This window comes from Amphiura filiformis, chromosome 4, assembly GCF_039555335.1.
Source record: "Amphiura filiformis chromosome 4, Afil_fr2py, whole genome shotgun sequence".
Lineage (NCBI taxonomy): Eukaryota > Metazoa > Echinodermata > Ophiuroidea > Amphilepidida > Amphiuridae > Amphiura > Amphiura filiformis.
The window spans coordinates 68060164-68069335 of NC_092631.1; positions in this window are offsets into that span (position 1 = coordinate 68060164).

Consider the following 9172-nt stretch of genomic DNA (forward strand, 5'->3'; position numbering starts at 1 on the left):
GGACTGCCAATTGCCACCCCTCTAGTATTACACAGAGGGTTGCCAATTGCCAACATATTCAGATACCTATCTGTAAGGACTGTCAATTGCCACCCCTCTAGTATTACACAGAAGATTGCCAATTGGCAGCCTATTCAAATACCTATCTGTAAGGACTGCCAATTGCCATCCCTCTAGTATTACACAGAGGCTTGCCAATTGGCAACCTGTTCAGATACATATCTGTAAGGACTGCCAATTGCCACCCCTCTAGTTTTACACAGAAGATTGCCAATTGCCAACATATTCAGATACCTATCTATAAGGACTGTCAATTTCCATCCCTCTAGTATTACACAGAGGGTTGCCAATTAATTGAGCAGCCTATTCAGATACCTATCTGTAGGGCTGCCAATTGCCACCCCTCTAGTATTACACAGAGGGTTGCCAATTGCCAACATATTCAGATACCTATCTGTAAGGACTGTCAATTCCCATCCCTCTAGTATTACACAGAGGCTTGCCAATTGGCAACCTATTCAAATACCTATCTGTAAGGACTGTCAATTGCCACCCCTCTAGTATTACACAGAAGATTGCCAATTGGCAGCCTATTCAAATACCTATCTGTAAGGACTGCCAATTGCCATCCCTCTAGTATTACACAGAGGGTTGCCAATTGGCAACCTATTCAGATACCTATCTGTAAGGACTGCCAATTGCCACCCCTCTAGTATTACACAGAGGGTTGCCAATTGCCAACATATTCAGATACCTATCTGTAAGGACTGTCAATTGCCACCCCTCTAGTATTACACAGAAGATTGCCAATTGGCAGCCTATTCAGATACATATCTGTAAGGACTGCCAATTGCCATCCCTCTAGTATTACACAGAGGGTTGCCAATTGGCAACCTATTCAGATACCTATCTGTAAGGACTACCATTTTGCCATCCCTCTAGTATTTAGAGGGTTGCCAATTGGTAACCTATTCAGATACCTATCTGTAAGGACTGCCAATTGCCACCCCTCTAGTATTACACAGAGGGTTGCCAATTGGCAGCCTATTCAGATACATATCTGTAAGGACTGCCAATTGCCATCCCTCTAGTATTACACAGAGGGTTGCCAATTGGCAACCTATTCAAATACCTATCTGTAAGGACTGCCAATTGCCACCCCTCTAGTATTACACAGAGGGTTGCCAATTGGCAACATATTCAAATACCTATCTGTAAGGACTGTCAATTGCCACCCCTCTAGTATTACACAGAAGATTGCCAATTGGCAGCCTATTCAAATACCTATCTGTAAGGACTGCCAATTGCCATCCCTCTAGTATTACACAGAGGGTTGCCAATTGGCAACCTATTCAGATACCTATCTGTAAGGACTGCCAATTGCCACCCCTCTAGTATTACACAGAGGGTTGCCAATTGCCAACATATTCAGATACCTATCTGTAAGGACTGTCAATTGCCACCCCTCTAGTATTACACAGAAGATTGCCAATTGGCAGCCTATTCAAATACCTATCTGTAAGGACTGCCAATTGCCATCCCTCTAGTATTACACAGAGGGTTGCCAATTGGCAACCTATTCAGATACCTATCTGTAAGGACTGCCAATTGCCACCCCTCTAGTATTACACAGAGGGTTGCCAATTGCCAACATATTCAGATACCTATCTGTAAGGACTGTCAATTGCCACCCCTCTAGTATTACACAGAAGATTGCCAATTGGCAGCCTATTCAAATACCTATCTGTAAGGACTGCCAATTGCCATCCCTCTAGTATTACACAGAGGCTTGCCAATTGGCAACCTGTTCAGATACATATCTGTAAGGACTGCCAATTGCCACCCCTCTAGTTTTACACAGAAGATTGCCAATTTAGAACGTATTCAGATACCTATCTATAAGGACTGTCAATTTCCATCCCTCTAGTATTACACAGAGGGTTGCCAATTAATTGAGCAGCCTATTCAGATACCTATCTGTAAGGGCTGCCAATTGCCACCCCTCTAGTATTACACAGAGGGTTGCCAATTGCCAACATATTCAGATACCTATCTGTAAGGACTGTCAATTCCCATCCCTCTAGTATTACACAGAGGCTTGCCAATTGGCAACCTATTCAAATACCTATCTGTAAGGACTGCCAATTGCCACCCCTCTAGTATTACACAGAGGCTTGCCAATTGGCAACTTATTCAGATATCTATCTGTAAGGGCTGTCAATTGCCACCCCTCTAGTATTACACAGAGGGTTGCCAATTGCCAGCCTATTCAGATACCTATCTGAATGACTGCCAATTGTCATCCTGGTATTACAGAGGGTTGCCAATTGGCAGCCATTTCAAATCCCTGTCTGTAAGGACTGCCAATTGCCACCCCTCTGGTATTACACAGAGGGTTGCCAATTGGCAACCTATTCAGATACCTATCTTTAAGGACTGTCAATTGCCATCCTTCTTGTATTACAGAGGGTTGCCAATTGGCAACCTATTCAGATACATATCTTCAAGGACTGTCAATTGCCACCCTCTAGTATTACACATAGGATTGCCAATTGGCAGCCTATCCAGATACCTATTTGTAAGGACTGCCAATCGCCATCCCTCTAGTATTACACAGAGGGTTGCCAATTGCCAACCTATTCGGATACCAATCTGTAAGGACTGCCAATTGCCACCCCTCTAGTATTACACAGATGGTTGCCAATTGGCAACCTATTCGGATACCTATCTGTAAGGACTGCCAATTGGCAACCTATTCGGATACCTATCTGTAAGGCCTGGGTGCTCAATCTCGCTGATAAACTCTTCGGCGTGCCCGGCACCTAAGCCGCAGACCCACGCCGATACACCTATGCTGAGAAATAAAATACTGTTGCGATATGCACTAACATGATAACAAAATGTGTGTCTGGTTGGCAACCTATTCAGATACCTATCTGTAAGGACTGCCAATTGCCACCCCTCTAGTATTACACAGAGGGTTGCCAATTGCCAACATATTCAGATACCTATCTGTAAGGACTGTCAATTGCCACCCCTCTAGTATTACACAGAAGATTGCCAATTGGCAGCCTATTCAAATACCTATCTGTAAGGACTGCCAATTGCCATCCCTCTAGTATTACACAGAGGCTTGCCAATTGGCAACCTGTTCAGATACATATCTGTAAGGACTGCCAATTGCCACCCCTCTAGTTTTACACAGAAGATTGCCAATTGGCAACGTATTCAGATACCTATCTATAAGGACTGTCAATTTCCATCCCTCTAGTATTACACAGAGGGTTGCCAATTAATTGAGCAGCCTATTCAGATACCTATCTGTAAGGGCTGCCAATTGCCACCCCTCTAGTATTACACAGAGGGTTGCCAATTGCCAACATATTCAGATACCTATCTGTAAGGACTGTCAATTCCCATCCCTCTAGTATTACACAGAGGCTTGCCAATTGGCAACCTATTCAAATACCTATCTGTAAGGACTGCCAATTGCCACCCCTCTAGTATTACACAGAGGCTTGCCAATTGGCAACTTATTCAGATATCTATCTGAATGACTGCCAATTGTCATCCTGGTATTACAGAGGGTTGCCAATTGGCAGCCATTTCAAATCCCTGTCTGTAAGGACTGTCAATTGCCACCCCTCTAGTATTACACAGAGGGTTGCCAATTGCCAGCCTATTCAGATACCTATCTGAATGACTGCCAATTGTCATCCTGGTATTACAGAGGGTTGCCAATTGGCAGCCATTTCAAATCCCTGTCTGTAAGGACTGCCAATTGCCACCCCTCTGGTATTACACAGAGGGTTGCCAATTGGCAACCTATTCAGATACCTATCTTTAAGGACTGTCAATTGCCATCCTTCTTGTATTACAGAGGGTTGCCAATTGGCAACCTATTCAGATACATATCTTCAAGGACTGTCAATTGCCACCCCTCTAGTATTACACATAGGATTGCCAATTGGCAGCCTATCCAGATACCTATTTGTAAGGACTGCCAATCGCCATCCCTCTAGTATTACACAGAGGGTTGCCAATTGCCAACCTATTCGGATACCTATCTGTAAGGACTGCCAATTGCCACCCTCTAGTATTACACAGATGGTTGCCAATTGGCAACCTATTCGGATACCTATCTGTAAGGACTGCCAATTGGCAACCTATTCGGATACCTATCTGTAAGGCCTGGGTGCTCAATCTCGCTGATAAACTCTTCGGCGTGTCCGGAACCTAAGCCGCAGACCCACGCCGATACACCTATGCTGAGAAATAAAATACTGTTGCGATATGCACTAACATGATAACAAAATGTGTGTCTGGTTGGCAACCTATTCAGATACCTATCTGTAAGGACTGCCAATTGCCACCCCTCTAGTATTACACAGAGGGTTGCCAATTGCCAACATATTCAGATACCTATCTGTAAGGACTGTCAATTGCCACCCCTCTAGTATTACACAGAAGATTGCCAATTGGCAGCCTATTCAAATACCTATCTGTAAGGACTGCCAATTGCCATCCCTCTAGTATTACACAGAGGCTTGCCAATTGGCAACCTGTTCAGATACATATCTGTAAGGACTGCCAATTGCCACCCCTCTAGTTTTACACAGAAGATTGCCAATTGGCAACGTATTCAGATACCTATCTATAAGGACTGTCAATTTCCATCCCTCTAGTATTACACAGAGGGTTGCCAATTAATTGAGCAGCCTATTCAGATACCTATCGGTAAGGGCTGCCAATTGCCACCCCTCTAGTATTACACAGAGGGTTGCCAATTGCCAACATATTCAGATACCTATCTGTAAGGACTGTCAATTCCCATCCCTCTAGTATTACACAGAGGCTTGCCAATTGGCAACCTATTCAAATACCTATCTGTAAGGACTGCCAATTGCCACCCCTCTAGTATTACACAGAGGCTTGCCAATTGGCAGCCTATTCAAATACCTATCTGTAAGGACTGCCAATTGCCACCCCTCTAGTATTACACAGAGGGTTGCCAATTGGCAACTTATTCAGATATCTATCTGTAAGGGCTGTCAATTGCCACCCCTCTAGTATTACACAGAGGGTTGCCAATTGCCAGCCTATTCAGATACCTATCTGAATGACTGCCAATTGTCATCCTGGTATTACAGAGGGTTGCCAATTGGCAGCCATTTCAAATCCCTGTCTGTAAGGACTGCCAATTGCCACCCCTCTGGTATTACACAGAGGGTTGCCAATTGGCAACCTATTCAGATACCTATCTTTAAGGACTGTCAATTGCCATCCTTCTTGTATTACAGAGGGTTGCCAATTGGCAACCTATTCAGATACATATCTTCAAGGACTGTCAATTGCCACCCCTCTAGTATTACACATAGGATTGCCAATTGGCAGCCTATCCAGATACCTATTTGTAAGGACTGCCAATCGCCATCCCTCTAGTATTACACAGAGGGTTGCCAATTGCCAACCTATTCGGATACCTATCTGTAAGGACTGCCAATTGCCACCCCTCTAGTATTACACAGATGGTTGCCAATTGGCAACCTATTCGGATACCTATCTGTAAGGACTGCCAATTGGCAACCTATTCGGATACCTATCTGTAAGGCCTGGGTGCTCAATCTCGCTGATAAACTCTTCGGCGTGCCCGGAACCTAAGCCGCAGACCCACGCCGATACACCTATGCTGAGAAATAAAATACTGTTGCGATATGCACTAACATGATAACAAAATGTGTGTCTGCCCGATGAAAAGCCATGTTCAGTCACCCGTTCATCGGGTTCATCGGCCCAACTCCTGCATTTCTCGCAACCGGCTTAAAACACTTGACAACAATTATACCCTAACAAATTAGTGTCCTTGAGTGCGTTGATTCTTTGCCAGGTTATATCGACTGATCCGCAAATTGCTCACAGTGAGTAAACTCAAGTAAGTAATACAATAAACATTAATATAAAGTATACGAGTGGATATTCATACGTAGTGGTAGATAAAATGATTAAAGAGTTTAACAGTACTTCAACACTACACTCGGAAACCGAGACTGAATCGTGATAAAGGACTCGAAATAGACCCTATTTGGGACAACCTGCTGATGCCCAGGGGGGCGGCTCTACATCGTAACATCCTATGACGTCATTCTGTCAATCATATGACGTCATCAGTGAAGGTTATCCCGATCGTAGACAAGATACCATCACAGCATCACCATCTGCAGAAGACGCTAGTCGAACTAGTGAAAACGTTCCAGGTGAGCGAAAAATAGTGTAGTGTTGAAGTTAAACTCTTTAATCATTAATATAAAGGTTTCGAGTAATGAATGACAAACCGCAGAACAAGAAAATGGCAAGATGTTGCGAACTCAATGCCCATAACTGCTCGTGAATTCGCAACTAGGGATATGTCTACACTATATAAATTTGTCGGCGTGCTGCGGCTTGAAACTGCAAACTGCAGGAGAGCCATCGAAATGCTCCGAAATGCTGCAGAGTTAATCGGCAAGATTGAGCACCGGGGCTTAAGGACTGCCAATTGGCAGCCTATTCGGATAACTATCTGTAAGGACTGCCAATTGCCACCCCTCTAGTTATTACACAGAGGGTTGCCAATTGGCAGCCTATCCAGATACCTATCTGTAAGGACTGCCAATTGGCAACCTATTCGGATACCTATCTGTAAGGACTGCCAATTGGCAACCTATTCGGATATACCTATCTGTGAGGACTGCCAATTGGCAACCTATTCGGATACCTATCTGTAAGGACTGTTAATTGGTACCTCTCTAGTATTACACAATATTATAACGAGTTATCTACAGCTAGAGAAGCTGACAAGACCACTAAATGGCTAAAAGAAGCCATCTGGATACGCCGAAAAGGAAAAGACACTCTGGATAAGGACGAGGGGGCCTTTTCACTCAACAACATCTTTGACCAATGCATCATGCCCTCAACGTTTCCTGTTGCCTATAAAAGGAAGCAGTCAGATGTGATGAGTTGCCAGTCTGATGAAATCACTAGTGTAGTGGTGAAACGTCACTAAAAATGTGAGTAGTCAACATCATTTTTCACTGGAATTGTTCAAAATGAACCATGTCAACAGTTGAATCTTACATTCCAAAATGAACTTGTTCAAAATATTCAAATACCTATCTGTAAGGACTGTCAATCCCTCTTGTATTACACAGAGGGTTGCCAATTAGCAACCTATTCAAATACCTATCTGTCAGGACTGCCAATTGCCACCCGGTACCCTCTAGTATTACACAGAGGGTTGTCAATTGGCAGCCTATTCAAATATCTGTCTGTCAGGACTGCCAATTGCCACCCCTCTAGTATTACACAGCTAATTATGCAAATATGCAAAATAGAGGGCTGCTTCACAACTAACTGCTTAAGAGTTCTGCATACCGGACAAAAAATGTTCTAAGTAGCACTTTTTTTCCTAAGAGCGTAGTTGCACAGAAAGGTGCGTGATTAGTATGACCAACTTTGGAAGACTGTGTCCGGGGGGTTGAAGGTGTTTGGTGGGGTACACTATTCAACATCACACCCTTCTTGATCTCGCTTTTGTTATTTTGTAATAACGTGTTACCTTCTTGACATCGCTTTCGTTAATTTACAATATGCGATAATGCGATATTGATGTTCTCCCCATCAACGGCAGGAAAGTGCTAGTTATAGATACGGTCTATTATTGTTGGTTAAAAGGATGGATTTACCCATGCCGATATTTCTTTCTGTGTCAAGTCAAAAGTTTTAAAAATAACAAGACAATATAAGTCGAATAGATTTTTCTGTATATTCTGTTTGCTTTGTTTTTATTTGACAAAATAAAATGGTGAACATTTTTATATAACAATAGTAGTCATACATTTCTGCATATAAGTCTGAATAAATTACAGTAGCTTAATAATATATATCATTTGTCAATGAAAGCACATATCATTGATTCATAAAAACATTCGAGCATCAATGAAAGATTCCTTCTCATCCTGTTTCTTTGTAACTGTTACGTTTTTACAAAGGAGAAAAATATTTTTTATAAAAAAATCATCGAATAATATAATAAAATAGGTGCACTGTGACCTCTCTTTTTTTGCGTGTAAGTTTTGAGTACTAGTACTAAGTTTGGCCCGTCATTAAAAAATCCAGCTACGCCACTAAGTATGTTTAGTATTAAGTGGAGTTAAATCATTATTTCAAATAGTTATTCCGGATTATTTCGGCATGCGTCCAGTAAATTTTTTTTGCTTGTTTGGGTTATTCGTCTACTACGTGTACTACTAACTGCTTAAAGTTCTGCATACCGGACAAAAAATGTTCTAAGTAGCACTTTTTTTTTCTAAGAGCGTAGTTGCACAGAAAGGTGTGTGATTAGTATGACCAACTTTGGAAGACTGTGTCGGGGGGGGTCATGGTTGAATGTGTTTGATGGGGTACACTGTTCAACATCACACCCTTCTTGATCTCGCTTTTGTTATTTGTAATAACGTGTTACCTTCTTGACATCGCTTTCGTTAATTTATAATATGCGATATTGATGTTCTCCCCATCAACGGCAGGAAAGTGCTAGTTATAGATACGGTCTATTATTGTTGGTTAAAAGGATGGATTTACCCATGCCGATATTTCTTTCTGTGTCAAGTCAAAAGTTTAAAAAGTAACAAGACAATATAAGTCGAATAGATTTTTCTGTATATTCTGTTTGTTTTGTTTTTATTTGACAAAATAAAATGGTGAACATTTTTATATAACAATAGTATAGTCATACATTTCTGCATATAAGTCTGAATAAATTACAGTAGCTTAATAATATATATCATTTGTCAATGAAAAAGCACATATCATTGGATTCATAAAAACATTCGAGCATCAATGAAAGATTCCTTCTCCTCCTGTTTCTTTGTAACTGTTACATTTTTACAAATGAGAAAAATATTTTTTATAAAAAAATCATCGAATAATATAATAAAATAGGTGCACTGTGACCTCTCTTTTTTCGCGTGAAAGTTTAGAGTACTAAGTTTGGCCCGCCATTAAAAAATCCAGCTACGCCACAAAGTATGTTTAGTATTAAGTGGAGTTAAATCATTATTTCCAATAGTTATTCCGGATTATTTCCCCATGCGTCCAGTAAATTTTGATTGCTTGTTTGGGAGCTTTTGGG